Source organism: Rousettus aegyptiacus, unplaced genomic scaffold (genome assembly GCF_014176215.1).
Source record: "Rousettus aegyptiacus isolate mRouAeg1 unplaced genomic scaffold, mRouAeg1.p scaffold_m13_p_9, whole genome shotgun sequence".
Taxonomy (NCBI): Eukaryota; Metazoa; Chordata; class Mammalia; order Chiroptera; family Pteropodidae; genus Rousettus; species Rousettus aegyptiacus.
In genome coordinates this window covers 45860862-45875892 of record NW_023416312.1, presented here as the reverse complement: position 1 = coordinate 45875892, position 15031 = coordinate 45860862, and the positions used below count along the sequence as shown (strand labels likewise).

The 15031-nt window shown below is 33.1% G+C and overlaps 1 protein-coding gene across 4 annotated transcripts in view; it reads left to right on the top strand.

Moving 5' to 3' along the window:
• The window catches only part of CHM (CHM Rab escort protein), a 190979-nt gene that overhangs the window by 161927 nt on the left and 14021 nt on the right, over positions 1–15031 (top strand). The window lies entirely within an intron of this gene.

Here is a 15031-nt window from a genome sequence, read left to right as displayed (position 1 = left end):
TGTAAGAGGTTCACTTCAGATGTAAGGAATAAACCCATGCATACATGGTCAATTAATTTATGACAAAGGAGGCAGGAATATACAATAGGGAAAGGACATTTTTTAAAGATGTTTTAATCTCTATTTTTTAATTACATTTGACAATATTTTATATTAATTTCAAGTGTACAGCCTGGAGGTTAGACATTTATATAATTTACAAAGCGATCTTCCTGATTAGTCTAGTGCCCACATGCCACTATATGTGGTTATAACACTATTGTTGACTGTTCCTTGTACTGTACTTTACATCCCTGTGGTTGTCTTGTAACTACCAATTTGTACTTTGTAATCCCTTCACCTTTTCACCCAGTCTTCCAACCCCCCTCCCATCTAGTTACCATCAGAATGGTGATCATCAATAAATCAAGAAACACCAAGTCTTGGCAAGGATGTAGAGAAAAGGGGACCCTCATGCACTGTTGGCAGGATTGCAAATTGGTGCAACCAATACAGAAAACGGTGTGGAGGTTACTTTAAAAAATTAAAATTACAACTACCTTATGATGCAACAATCCCACTTCTGAGTATTTATCCAAAGAAATCCAAAACACTAATTCAAAAAAATATATACACATCTGTGTTCATTACAGCTTTATTTATAATAGCCAAGATATGGAAGAAGGGACTTTTTAAAAATAAATGGTTAAAAAACTAGACAGCCATATGCAAAAGAATGAAACTTGACCACCATCTTAAACCATACACGAAAATTAATTCAAAATGGATTAAAGACTTGAATGCAAGACCTGAAACCATAAAATGGCTAAATAAAAGTATAGGTGGTAAGCCCCTCGAGATTGATTTACCAGTGTGGGTTTTTTGTTTGTTTGTTTGTTTTTTGGTGGGAGCGGAGTATATGATCCCTAAGGCAAGGGCAACAGAAGCAAAAATAAACAAATGGGACTAAATCTGTACAGTGAAAGAAACCATTATCAAAATTAAAAACAACCTATTGAATGGGAATAGATCAATAAGGGGTTTAGAGCCAAAATATATAAAGAACTCAAAATAAAAAATAAAAAAATAAATCTGATTTAAAAAAAAAATGGGCAGAGGATCTAAATAGATATTTCTCCAAAGAAGACATGCGGGTAGCCAACAGGCACATAAAGATGTTTAATGCCACTAAACATCAGGGAAATGCAAACCAAAACCTAATGAAATTTTACCTCACACCTGTCAGAATGAGTATTGTCAAAAAGACAAGTAATAAGTATTGCTGAGGATGTGGAGAAAAGGGCACTCTCATGCACTTTTGATGGGAATATAAATTGCTGCAACCACTATGGAAAACAGTATGGAGGTTCCTCAAAAAATAGAACAACCATGTGATCCAGCAATTTCTCTTCTGGGTATTTATCTGAAGAAAACAAAAACACTAATTTGAAAAGATATATACATACTTATGTTCATTGCAGTATTATTCACAATAGCTACGATCTGGCAACAACCTTAGTGTCTCCCAATGGTTGAATGGATAAAGCAAATGTATGTACATACATACATGCAATGGAGTACTAAGCCATAAAAGAGAATGAAATCACGTCATTTGCAACAATATGGATGGACCTTGAGGATGTTATATTAAGTGAAATAAGCCAAAGGCAAATACTATCTGATTTCACTTACATGTGGAATCTAAAAAACAAAACAAGCGAACAAACAAAACAAAACTGGATTCATAGATACAGAGAACAGATTGGTGGTTGCCAAAGGGGAGGTATGTTGGGGAATGGGTTAAACAGGTAAAGGGGATCCAGAGGTACAAACTTTCAGTTTTAAATAAGTCATGGGGATATATTTTACAACATAGTGACTATAGTCAATAATACTGTTATTAACTTTGAATGGCAACAGAGGGTAACTGGACTTATCGATTGTGGTGATTGTTGCACAATATATACAAACATTGAATCATGATGTATGCCTAATATAATAGTGTATGTCAGTTATATTTCAATTGAAAAAAAAAAAAAGAAATTGGGTTAATCTAAAGAATTTGTAAAGATCCCATAGAAGTCAAAACCCCTCAGTGGTTCAGATTTTGCACACATGTGAAAAAGCCACCAGTCTTATATACATTTTTGATAATGTATGGTACATTATTTTAAGCAAAATGGCTAAGATTTTTTCTTCTAAAGCCTTCTCCAACTCCAGTTTTCTCGCTTATTTTTTCCATGATAAAATTATCTTGTTGATCTTTACTATAGCTTAATCTATTTATAAATACAAAACCCACAGTATATACGAAGGATCGTCTTTGGTCTTTTAGTCTCAATAGTATGGCTTACAGCAGGAATATTGAATGAAGGAGATATGTTTGAATTTATTATTTATACTTTGCCCTGTTCCAGAGAAAAAGAAGTTAAGTTCATGTTCATTTTTAAACCTTGTATGTCTTCTATGCGCTATTTAAAAAGTACTAGTTAAAAGTTATAATGGAGCTAATTTTTGATCTAACATATAACAAGATTTAAGAAATACACTGAGATAGAAACTAACATTTTTGTCATTCACTTGCTTTTATTACTTACTTAAAGTTTGGCTTCTTTTTTTCCCCTCCTCCTTTTCTTAGGCTTTGTGCCTGTTCGCAGACTTTTAGGAGTAATTTGTAATTTGGGCATTAAAAGTCTTTAATGGTGTATTTTCCCGCTGCTGCCCTAATTGAGAGTCATTGATGTCACAACTAGCCGTATGTTGTTCTGCTCTTGGTAATGAATTAGCTTGTCTGTCTTCTAAAACAGAACTAGTCTGATAATATCACAGAAGACTTTAAACCACCCTTCCCTTTCTCTTGATTTTTTTCTGTTTCAAGTCAGCAAAAGGGGGAAAAAAGGAGACTGTGCCCCATATTTATTTTATATATCCAAACCTCTTTGTTCATTTATTTTCCTCTTTGAAACTCTGCTTATAGGCAAATTTCTTAGCTTAAAATGTTACACAGTCATTCTCCTCCCTAACTACTTTTAATTCTAAATCTCTTACAAGGTTTTTATTTTTTCCTGAACCTTTTGAATAACGCATACCCTGAACACAGTGAAACAGGTTTTTTTTAAATTTACGTAATTATTTCTTAACGGAAAAATTTCATTATTTCATAGGTAAAGCACTAAAAACTGAAAATGCTGAATATTCATGATGTAAGAAGCCATCTTTTAAAGGAGGAGTGATAGAATTCGATATTACTCATATTTGAAAAAAAAGTCTACAGAAGAATTTGTCTCAATTAGGATTCTTAAGAGAAGACTTTTGCTATTCTTTCTGAATGTTTTTGTTTTTATATCTCTAGGTTAGCTATGTTGTGGATTTCTCATATTTATACTAATTACAGTATTGAGCTGCCGATAATCTATGTGTTCATTGTTTTGTAGAAGTCAAAAAAGAGCGTATTATAGTATTTAGGAAGAATAAATTCTAAGCGCTGTATAAGTTTAATATTTTTTCATCATTAAGTAGGTTTCATTGTGACTTATTTTCCCTTAAAGCAATTACTTAAGTAGTCAAATACATCTAGACTTTGGTCCCCTTGTATAAATGACAGGCATATAATCAGTATTGCCAGCTGAGTGAAACTAAATTCCTTCACTTGCCCTAAAAATTGAGGCTGTAGTGATGAAATCATGAACTCACTGTTCTTCCTATTGGGAGAATCACTTGAAGATAAATGTTGGCAAGCATTGTAACTAATGCAGTTATACCTGAATAAACCAAACATAATCAAACCGTATACCAATGAGACTTTGTGATTTGTACCAATTTCTCATAGGTAATAAAATGAAACTTAGAGTAAATTATATGAACTTTGGTGATAAATAGTTCAGATGTTTAACAAAGAAATGCATTTTAAAGATATATTCATGGACAAATTAGCGTGTTAGACATACTTATTATAGAATTATGGCTTTTAGAGAAAAGATGGGAAATTCTCTTTTAAATATTGAGTCATACTGATGTCTAAATCTAGAAAATCCATTCTTTACTAGTCATAGCAATCTATATGTAAATATTTATTTTCCTTTTAAAGATTTTCAAAGGTATTTTACCTCCACTTAAATATGAGAAGATGAGGAATTTAAGTTTGTCATTTACTCTGCTCCTACCTAATAAAGGTTTTATGTTATTCTTTCTGAGCATACACTTCTACTGGTTGACTAATTATACTTCAGTTATCTTTATCTCTGTTCAGTAGCTACTGCTCAAATTCGTCCATTCTAGAATCAACAGCTTTTACTTTCTTCACATTAAGAACAGAGTAGAAATTTGTGACCTTTTACATTGTAATTCAGGGTTGACCAATACTGTGGTACTTTATATTACACATTATTCAATGTTTGTGTTGTGTTCAGTGAAGTATAATACATAAAATTCATCTTGTAGTCTTTATTAAAGAAAATCTTATTTTTATGTTTTAGGCATCATAAAATGAGAGAATATATAATTAGTATTTTGTTTGTCAATAATTTTAATTTTTTTTTACAAATTATGCGTTTTAGACTTTTTTTTTCATTCTATGCTAAGCAAATGCTATATTAAAGTCTTATGTGGCCAAAAATGTGCTTAAGACATTAAAATACCTTAAATTCACCTTCACTGGCTGTTTAATGACTTTTTATGGATATTACATTTTCTTATATTTGGCTTGATTTAAAACTTGTAAAACCATAAGTGCTCAACTGAAGTTTACCTTGATATTATATGGGAATAATGTATATGAAAGGTACTTGCAAGTCAACTAAATAGTTCAGTTAACAGGATACATTCTAAGGACATGCTATTGTGTGGTAGTTGAGCACAGGCTGGTTTCAAATCCCAGCTCTTTTACATACTAGTTGATTGATCATAAGCAAGTTACTTAATCTCTCTGTGCCTCAACTTCCCTATATATAAAACAGGGATAGCGATAGTACCTACCTCAGGATTATTATCAGGATCAAATTAATATGAACAGTATATGGCATTTATAAGTATTCAATAAATATTAGTTTTTACTTTAAAATCAATCACCAGAGTTAAAGAAAATTCTAGGAGTCAGAGAGATGTCTTCCAAAACATGGATGGATACCTTTGGAGACATGTCTTAGTAAGCTGAGCCAGTGATTTCCCTTATTTATTTCAGAATAATTTCCTGCTCCAAAAGCATACAGACCAGAAGTACCTAGCAGAAATGCCTTCTAAGGAAACTGGAAATATCTTTTGTTCAGAATAAAAATATTTTAGGTGATTCGTTAAATGAATTTTCATTATGGTGAGATTAAAGTTAGATAGCAAAGATTTGAAAGCCAGTTAGAAATACCCATTAGTATGTAAACACTGATCAATAATATTTATTTAGCACCTCATAGTGGGCTGTATGTATACTCCCTAAATACATTCTTCAGCTAGCTGAAATGTATTCTTTTAGGTTTGAAATTTTTAGTTTTTTTTTTTAATATTTATCTTTCTAGCATGTCTCATACATTTCCTTGCCATTCAATACTGAATATATGAAACATTTTAAACTTTGTCTTATAACAGGAATATTGTTGACATACTTTATTTTATTCATTGCATAATCCAGTGATGCCCTTGAAGTCTATTAAGGTATTTAGGCGTATTTGTTCCTATTCTAAATGACTCTACATCGTCTGCTTCTATCATTCCTTGTATCTACATTTTATGTCTTCCTCCCGCTGTTTTCATACAGCTGTCAGGATGTTATTTCTGGCAGCAGTTTTCACTGACCTCCCTCCCCACTTAATGTTTATAATCTGCAGAGGGCCAGAAAACGAGATAGCCAAACATGTTGAAATTGAATGTGATATTAACATGATCAAGTTCTGATCTAGTGGTTGGGTTAGTCTTTGGGGCATTATAACGTCTACCTTGTGTGCTGAAAAGACTTTTTCTTTTTTTGGTGAGAGGGGTATACTTCTTGGTTCTTGATTGTATGTAAAAGGCCTCTGAATAGTGAGACATTAACTATAACTGCAATATAAACAAAGGTCAATATTAAATTGGTATTTTGATACACTGTAGCAAATCCTTGACATCCAATAATGTCAGGCTTCTATAAGCAACTCTAGGTTAGCCTAGTTATTTTTTTTTCCTTTTTAAGGTAGTAATGCTATATGTTTGTTTGTATGTGTGTGTGTATGTATATATGCATGCTGTAAATCTCCAAATATATATATATATATTTAAACCTCCAAATTAAGTTATCTTCCCCTCAGCTTATTTGATTCAAGTTATTGAGATTGTTTGAAATTCATTTGTGTTTTCCAAAGCTGAATGAGTCATATTTTTCATACACATAGTTCATCTTTCAGAACATACCTTATATCTTTATTTTCTATTAATCTTATATCCTAAATGAAGCTAATGTGGAATTTATTTTTTTAAATTATTTTTAAATGGCCAAAACATCATCTCTGCAGCTCTTTTATTTCACATTTAAGTTCACACTCTTTATTATATAGTACTTATATTCTAGGCAGTTAGAATTTTTTTTTTTTTTTTGTAAATAAGCCATCAGTAACAGATGTTTTATTTTGGGATTTGATGTTACAGAATGTTTTTTTTGTCTGTGATATGATTATATGTGAATATATAATGTGAATATGTATACATACATATAAAATAATGAATAATCAAGAATTTTATGTAGATACTGGTTTATACAATCTTTTCTGCTTTTACAACCCTATAATGTTATCTCCATTTCATAAAAATGAGTTTAGATAATGATTTAAAACAATAATTGATGACTTTGTTATTTGAAAATGTGACTATATAAGTTTTTTAAATTAGTATTGTCATGAAGCACAGATTTGATTTCACAAGTAAAGTTATTTTTCCTTGTGATCTCAAGTTGACATTCAAAGATGTTTTTCATTAATTGAGAAAGTATAAGCTGACTCTGTAATTACTATGGAAATTTTCATAGTTGGATTCAAAAACCAAATTGTGTGCCCATATGTCATCAAACACAGTTCCTCACTTGGTACCATAAAGAAAATGTGTTTCTGACCTTTTCCTCTAATTGACAATCATACATTCTTACTCGGGCTGTGTTATATAAATTACATTTGGTCCTTATGTCTATATGAAAGACAAGTTATGAGCCACAATAATTCCTATATACATAAATTGTATAATCCTAGTTAAGTTGCATAGGAAAATGTGCTTGTCGACTAGCCCATACATAAATTTCTTTACGTGCATTTGGAACAATTAATGCCTACCTGCATAGAGTGAATGAATACTGCGTGTGATCATCTCAGAAGGTGGAGGACTAGATTTCCTACTTTTTTCAGCAAGCATTTACTTCTATTTTACATTCATGTCTGTAATGCCATCTGCTTTTGTTTTAAAATCTGTTGTCATTGAAAGAGTAATGGCTGATGAGTAGTAAGGAGTTAGATTCATAAAACTTTAGAACTAAAAAGAGGTCTTGTAGATGTAGAGGTCTTGTAGAGGTTTTGTTTAATCATGAGAATGCTGAGACTAGAGAAATAAACTGAATTGGTCAAGTAGATACAAAAAGCAAAAGTCATACCAGACCCATATAACCATCCTCTGCTGTGTCACCCTGCTGCTGTACATTATGAGACTTGTCACTTTTAAATATGCTCATTATTATTATTGTTTAAATTCTGAGTACAAATCCCACTTCTCATGTGTTTAAAAAAAATATGAGGGCAGTAGCTTATATGTGAGAGATCAGTGTTCCAGACTCAGTTTTAGAGAACTGTGTTCTTATTTCTAGTTCTGTGTTGAGTGATGTCTCCTTCTGAATTTCAGATGCTTTTGTTTCAGTGGTGCTGATTGTGACTGATACTCCATTCGCCAGAATTTTTTTAAGTATTACCCTTACATTCTATGAATTAAAGCTTATTTTCCACTGAGGCTTTTTTAATGTCAACACAAATCTGAGAATACTGCTAACAGATTTCATTATCTTTTAGCCCATTAAGCCTTTAAGCAGTTGCTAAGTGAAGTAAAAGAAAAATAGTTTATACATGGCAGAGTCAGAGATAATTATTAAAATTTTTTCTGAGTCAGTTATAATTTCACATGATACCAGTGGGTAACATTTTCACTTCTATTGCATCATCACAATCTTAGTAATAGTTATTAATTGGTATTAATGAATGTAATACTTTTAGGAAAGCATTTGCCCCTTTTGACTTAATTTATGGTCATTTTTAGCATTTATTGAGGAAGTTAGTCCTGTGGACAAGAATTAAAGTTACAGAATACAAAGAAGCATTTTTATACAGAGAGTTAAATTTTAGTAGAAATGTGACAAAATGTTTTACAGGTTTGGTTTTGTGATTATCTTAATGCATTAAGGTCTGCAAGACTTTTGCTTTTATACCCCTTGAACACTTATAAATTGCTATGCATAATTTTTCATCATAAGATTCAAATAATTTCCCAGAATGTAGTTTTTAACATTACAAATCTTGATGTATGATAGTAAAACTGTAACATCACTCTTTTAAATGAATTTGATGTAATTTAAGTACTAGAGATATTTGATATCCATTATCATCCATTGAAAAAAATAAATGGAAATAGAATTTTTTATTATTTGGTTTTCTAGGACAATTAGATTCTAAATATGTTTAAAAATGTCTTCTGGATTGAGCAATTAATACTATTACTAATTGTGTAAAATTAATCAAATCCTAATTAGTATATTATAATTTCGATAAAGGATTATTAAAATAAATGTATTGAAATGCATTCCTCAATAAAGTGGAAGGAGGCTGGGTTGGGCATCTGGACGATGACCCCCTTATAGTCATCATACCTCGTGAAAAGTCACCTCGTATCTTTGCATACATCCTAGTTTGAAGACTGCTGCCTTAAGTGACAGGCTGCACCTTCTACAGGATATTATACAATTACCCTACATCATTTAGTGACTAAGAGCAGACACTCTAGAGTCAGACCAGGTGGGTTTGAATTCCAGCTCTGAGTCCCAGCTCTTCCTTTTACTAATTGTATGACTTTGAGAAATCTGCTTAACCTATTTCCCATTTGCCCCGAGAATACTCACTGGCAGTGCTTGCTGCTGCAGCATTTACCCTGAGGTAACTCACATGTTACAGTCCTATCCTTATCCCCAAAGTTTGTCACGAAATATCTTGCTTTCATTATTATTTTCATATTGCTCTAGAATAGCGATAGTCTTTGGAAACAAATGACATCATTCTATTTATAGCATTCTCTTTTTAGTAGTAGCATTTCCATTTACACAATATAGTAATTCTCAATTGCCGAAAATGTCAAATCCTAGGAAATGTAACATTCCTACATGTGTTGTTAACATAGTTCTCAAACAACTGTTAGCCTAAAATTCATTGGATGAATTTGATTTATGTACACATTTCTGTCACATTAGGATTAGAAACAAGTTCTATTTAGAAATAACTCTAAGAACAGTTTTTATATTTTATTTTTACATGGAAAACCAATCAGATTTGTTTCATCCTTAAAAAGCATGTTTATGTAAAATTAAATGAACATTAGCAGCGAGCTGAATTTTTTTTCTAAGGGGAAAATGGGTTCACTCTACTGTTCCTCTGTCCTCTCTCCAGAGAAATGAGAATAACAGTGGACTGCTGCATAGGTGAAATGAAATAACACTTCAGACATAGTGACTGACACATGTAGGTGAGCTGCACAGTCAATTCTAGATAATCTTAAAATCTTTTGAGAATGTTATAGATAAATTAAAGTGTGAGCATTTCTCAGGCAGACTTAAATAATTTGAGGACTATCCAATGATACTTTTCTTACCTCTGTCCCGGTCGATCAGATAATTTCCTACATTTTGTATAAGAAACTAGTAAAAAAAAATTTCCCTGTGCATATGTATGCATAAATGTATTTGTGTGCACACACATGTCTGTTTAAGCCTATAATTATTTAATGTCTATCCATGACAGAGAACAAATTATATTCAGCCACAAATATTTATTAAATAGTCGCTATAAGTGAGAATTGTATCTGACAAAGAGAAAAAATAGACTCTAAAACTTGCCCTTACAAAGGACTTAAGAAAATATAAAGATTAATAAACTAATTTTGAAAATCTGAATTTTTATAAAATAACAGTCTCTCATTTGAAGAAAATCAGCGAATTCAGAGTAACCTATACAAGCAAAGGATGTAGGCAACAGGAAAAACGAGATGTCTAGGGAGAAAAAATAGCTGTTTATATCTTAAATGTGAAGATCAGTCAATAATGTAGCATATAAGCAGAATCAAGGTAAGGCTATTAGAATTGAGGTTATGAATGTCTTTAATTTTTTCTTCTAAGAATTGCTATAAAACTCATTAAATACAATATAGTAATTTGACTTCACTTCTAGAAGTTTTTACTAGCACTTCCCAAATTGAAACTCTTATATTGTTAGGAAACATAAGGATATAATTGTTCCAGTGTATTTCTTTTATATATTCTGTTTCACAGAACCAGTAGTTTGACATTAAGATATTTTTTCAAAATATACTTTTTTATTTATATTCCTCTTCATCTCCTTTTTCCCTAGTACACATTAATTGAGTAGAAAACTGGAAAATTGAGAACTTTGACATGAATGTTGGTATTCTATGAGACTGTGGGATGAAGAAACAGGACATTTGAGTGTTATATCAGGGATTTGTCTTTATGGTTCTTTCTTTTTAAAGTTTTCATTGCAAGTTTATTATTTGAATTTTAAATAGATTGAATTTAGAAGTCTGACCAGCATCAGATCAATAATTACTCAGCACTGTTTACTGCCAGATTGCTGCCGCTGTAGGCAGTATTCTGAATCTTCATGACACTAAACAGATGCTTGCTTAACTGAAGCTGATAGAGAAACAAGATATTTGAGGATACCTCACTATTATCTAATTTTTTTTTTACTTCATAGCATTTTTAAAGTAAAAATTTTATTTAAGGTGTACAGCATGATTTGATATACACATACATAGTGAAATGATTATTAGTACAATCAAGCTGATTAAATTATCTGCTCAGATAGTTACTATTTTTTTTTCTTTTGTCATGAGAACACCTAAAACCTACTCTAGTAACAAATTTCTAGTATTTGATATAGTATTATTATTTTTTATTGGGAACTGTTTCTCAATTAGTTTTTTTTTAATTATAGTTGGCATACAGTAATATATTTGTTTCAGTTGTACAGCATAGTGATTAGAGATCTATATAACTCACAAAATAATCACCCAACTAAATCTAGTACCCCTCTTCTTCTTTACATATTTATTACAACATTGTTGACTATTTTTCTTATGCAACACTTTAAATCTTCATGACTATTTTGTACCTATCCATTTGTACTTAATCCCTTTGCCTTTTTTTTGCCATCTCCCCATAAGCCCTCCCATCTAGTAGCCCTCAAAATATTCTCTGTATCCATGAGTTTATTTCCTTTTTTATTATTGTCGTTATTTATTTTGTTCTTTAGATTCCACATATACTTAAAATGATGTGATATTTGTCTTTCTCTGACTTATTTCATTGAGCGCAATACCCTCGAGGTCCATCAAGGAGATATATTTTTTCCATCCCCTTCCTTTTACTCTGTGTGTGTCTTTTAATCTGAAGTGTGTCTCTTGTAGGCAGTATATATAGGGGTCTTGTTTTCTTATCCATTCAGCCACTCTATCTTTCGGTTGAAGCATTAATTCTTTTCCATTTGAGGTACTTGTTCATAGATATGTAGTTATTGCCATTCTTTATTCCTGTTTTTGATACATTTTTTTCTCTTCTTAAAGAAGTCCCTCCAACAATTCCTGTAATACTGGCTTGGTGTCGATGAATTTCTTTAGTTTTTTTGTTTGGTTGATTTTGTTTGGTTGGTTGGTTGTTTTTTTCTTTATTTTGGTCCGGAAAGCTCTTTATCTGTCCTTTGACTTTAAATGCTGTAGCTTTGCTGGATAAACTCTTCTTGGTTGTAAATTCTGGGTATTCATCACCTTGACTATTTTGTGCCAGTCCCTTATGTTCTTCATAGTTTCTTTTGAGAAATCAGCTGCCAGTCTTAAGTGCTCCTTTGTAGGTAACTAACTGCTTTTCTCTTGCTGCCTTTAAGATTCTCTCTTTGTATTTAACCTTTGGCACTTTAATTATATTGTTCTTGGTGAGGGTCTGCTTGGCTTCATCTTTTTGGGGATTCTCTAGGCTCCCTGGGGTTGTATGTTTATTCCCTTCACCACATTAGGAAATTTTCCATCATTATTTCTTCAAGTAGATTTTCAACTTCTTGTTCTCCCTCTTCTCCTTCAAGTACCCCTATGATATGGGTGTTGTTACGTTTAGTTTTGTCCCATAGGCTTCTTAAATTATTATCATATTTTTGGATTCTTTTTTTCTTGCTGTTCTGATTGGGTGTCCTCGGATTCCCTATCCTCTGTATCAGTGGTTCATTCCTCTTTTTCCTTCACTCTGTTTATTCCCTCTAATATACTCTTCATCTCAGATAATGTATTCTTCATTTCTGGCTGGTTTCCTTTTATAATTTCCATTTCCACTTTTACGTGTTCTGTCTCTTTGTTAAAGTTCTCACTGAATTATCTGCACTTCCCCTAAGTTCATTGAGCATCCTTATAACCAGTGTTTTGAACTCTGCATCTTTTAAATTGCTTGCCTCCATTTTTTCTGGAGCTCTGCTCTGTTCTTTCATATGGGTTATGCTTCTTTGTCTTCCCATTTTGGCCGCCTTTCTGTGTCTATTTCTACATACTAAGCAAAGTTCCTATGCCTCCCAGTCTTATTAGTGGGGCTTTGTGTAGTAGGTGCCCAGTGTCACAGTCCTGAGAGGGGTTCGGCTGCAGGCCAAGTTTAGCCCCAACCTGTGGCCCTCCAGGGCCACCTGTTAAGATACAGCAAGCAATCCACAGATGCTGAGCTTTTAGTTGCCTCAAGAAACCACACCAGAAACTGTGGTCAGCTGCCACCAATGTGAGTCTTGGCACTGCTCAGTGAGGAGCACCTGACTCGCCAAGGACACACCTGGATGTGGCTTGGGTGGGGCTGCAAGTTGGGGAAGGCAGAGTTTCGGGAAACCCTCTGGGCAGAGTGACCTCTATTATCCAGTTTGATGATGTCTCAGCTATGGCAGCACTGGCTCCTCACACTGGAAGAGGGAAGGCACAACAGTGGAACGATGAGTACCACCAGCATTTCTGCCAGAGATAAAGCCTCACCTCTGGTTCTCACTTTGACAATTCAGTGTCCCCTGTAAGTCCCTGGTGACCCCCAAAATGCTGACCCAGCGCTGGTGCTCTCAGCAAGCAAGTCTGTCACAGTGGAGTCGGGTCGCAGTCACAGCTCCTTTAAGAGGAACATCTGCAGCTGTCTTAGCCTCTGTCCCTTTCCGCCACCAGGGACCAGACGGCCTCGCATCTTCGTTCCCTCCTACCTCCTACTGTTGCAGGGTGATTTCTTATTTCTCTCCCTAGTTGTAGGGCTTCTGTTCGTCTAGACCCCAGGCGACTGTGCTTGCTGTTTGCTTCATGTTTCTGTCCAAACTTCGATGTGGTCCCAAAAGGAGATGAACAAAGCCTCTATCATCTATGTCATTTTGCCTGGTGCCTGCCTTTATAGTTCTATACCTAGTGTAATTCGATTATCTGGGGAGTTTAAACTCCCTCCTATCAAAGTTATATAGCATTTGAAATATTGAAGGTAATTAGGAAAAATTTTATTGTGAAGGTTTTATACATTTTGAAATATTTAGTACCATACATCCTATAGTATCCCAGAATCAACGAGAATCATTGTTGCACTCATATAAAAATATTACTTAAATAAGATAAACCTTTTATTAGGCCATACATAAGATAGGAACTGTCTTAGAATATCACTTTCTTTGGTGGACCTGGAAAAATATACTGTGTAATTTTATTTTAGCTCACATGATTGTTAGGTTTTCCTCAATTTATGCTTAGATGTATTTTGGAGTAGTTGAATGTGGAATGAGTTTTAATAATGAGATTCCTATTCTGACATTGGCTTTCATAATAAACTTCGAACTACCTTCCTGCGGTTTAAAAAAAAAATGTCTAGTAGTCTGAAATAAAGTTTTAGAAAAGAATTGGGAATACTTTTCTATAGATGTTTTAGGGGAAAGAATTTCTCAGTACTTATACTGTTCCTAATATATTCTTTCTGCCATTATTTTATCCCTCTCCAAGCCTTTCCAGGACCATAAGAATTTCTCCTATTTAGAGATCCCCTTAGTTCTTTCTTTCAATATGTAGAACTTTTTATCCTTCCTTTACCTCTGTGTATAGGCATTCTAAATAATTGGGTTACAGTATTTCACTTCTATGAAGGCCTATTTTTAGTACATGATATTGTCTAATCCAAATATTCTCTGAGGTCTAAGCCCCATGAATCTATAAATGCAAAAGGAAATGATTTGCAATTCCTGAAAGTATTATAGACTCATACCATTTTATGGACTTTTAAGTTTATGCATGATTCAAACTAAGCCGACAGTGTTCCCCCAAAAGGTTTCTTAGAGGGTCCTATAATTAATAGATTATTTGTTGTTAACTTATCGATAAAATTTGTATAAATGGAGTCTTCTGTCTGACTAATAAGAAGCATATTCTCTAGGTAAATAAATATTTAACTTTTAGTCTTTTTAACACAATTATTTTGCTTAGCAATCCTTTATCCACTCTCTTTGGGAATATTATAAGGATGGTTAAGCTCTTTCCATGAATAAATGCTTTCCTAAGCCTTTCTACTCTGCTAGTTTTACAAACTGAATAATCAACTGCTGCTGCTTCTTAGGACTTACGGTATTCTCTCTTAGTTATTAGTTTGCATATATTTTAACTACTTAGCTAATGCACATAAGCATATTGTGATGGTTTTTACATGACCCCCATTGCTAGATTGTAAACTCCATGAAGGCAGGACTTGTGACTTCCTCAGCTCTCTATTTCCCAAAGCACCAGCTTATTGCCTTGAATGGGA